The following is a 1,628-nucleotide window of genomic DNA, read 5'->3' on the forward strand; positions in this document are numbered from 1 at the left end:
GCGCAGGGCCGGCACCCGCCAGGTGCGCGGCGCGGCCAGGTGGGGGCGGAGCAGGTGAGAGCCGGGCGGCGGGGGCGGACTGGGGCGCCCGGCTCGCCCCGAAAGCTGCTGCAGGGAGCCGGCGGAGTAACTTTCCCGGGAAACGCGCGCGCGGCCGGCCCACAGGCCCAGCAGGAAGCCGCTCCCGGCGCCTTCGCTGCCCGCCGCGCAGCTCTGAGGCTCGCCCAGCGTAGGGACACCCGGAGTCGGGTGCTGCAGGGAGGCCTCGGGGTGCTGGGCGAGACGAGGTTACACCCAGGGATTCCGCTGCGAGCGTGCCGCGGCGCCGTTTCTGGAGGTCGCTTGCCCGGAGCCCCGCAGGACTTCGCGCTTCAGCCCGGCGGCTCTGCGGGACGGCCCAGCCGAGGCCGGCGCGCAGATCAGTGCGCAGGTCCCCGGTTTTCTCTGCGGAGCTGAAGGGTTTTTCACACTGTAGATAAAACAATTGATAATTTAAAATTTGGTAAAAGTTAATCATTTAAAATATTGTGATTACTAGAGCAACTAACAAAAAAAGTATAGCTAAAATTGCAAGAGGAAGACTTAAGTACACTCAATCCAAAAGGAAGGAACAAAAAGAGTGTAGAAGAAATAGAAATGAGGGCCAGGGAGATAGCTCAGTAGAATGAGCGCGTGCCTGGCAAGCTTCCATCCCTGGTACCACAAGAGAGAGAGAGAGAGAGAGAGAGAGAGAGAAATGAGGAGCATTAGATTTAAATCCAATTACAGAAGTAATTGCATTCAATGCATCAACAGACTGGCACACAAAGTAAAAACAAGCTGAGCTACCCAGGCGGCTGAGGCAAGAGGATTGCTGTGAGTTCAACCTGGACTACATATAGCAAGACCCAGTCTCAAAACACCAAACACCAAAACCGGAAACAAGAAAACAAGCAGGGGCCGGCCAGATAGCTCAGGTGACTAAAGCACCTTCTTAAGCAGAGCCCGCAGATGTGAGGGTTCCATCGCGGTTGTTCTCTACCGGCCCCGCCCCCGGGGCACGCTGAGATTGGCAATTGAGATTGGGTGTGGTGACGGGCACCTGTAATCCCAGCGCTTGAGAGGCTGAAAATAGACTCACTAGGAGCCCTATCTACATAGTGAGATCCTATAGTCCCTGTACTAAATACATTAAAAAACGAACAAACAAAATGAAGCTGTGCTATTCTGGTGTGTGCCTAGCATTCCAGAATTCCAGGCAGAGGGAGCTTGAGTTCCAAGCCAGCCTGGGCCACATAATAAGATCTTGCCTTAAAAAAACAAACAAAGAGAACTTAATAAACCTTTCCTTTCTTTAAAAAAAAAAAAAATAGTACGCAAAACAAGCAAAATGCTCTCATGCACACACTAGTGGGAAGGTAGAGTGGCTACATTAACGTGAAAGTAGATTGCAAGGGGCATGAGAAATGGATCAATTCATTAAGAAAAGATAGTATTTAATATGTATATATGAGATAAACTTTGACATACTGGGAATAGAGGCACCAGAAGAAGGAGACAAACACATATTCAAAGGCTGCACATTTCCAGCAGTAATGGACAGGACAGGCCAGTACAGAAATAAGTAAAGGAAAACTTAAAAAAAAAAA

Source organism: Octodon degus, unplaced genomic scaffold, assembly GCF_000260255.1.
Source record: "Octodon degus isolate 3935 unplaced genomic scaffold, OctDeg1.0 scaffold00199, whole genome shotgun sequence".
Classification (NCBI taxonomy): domain Eukaryota; kingdom Metazoa; phylum Chordata; class Mammalia; order Rodentia; family Octodontidae; genus Octodon; species Octodon degus.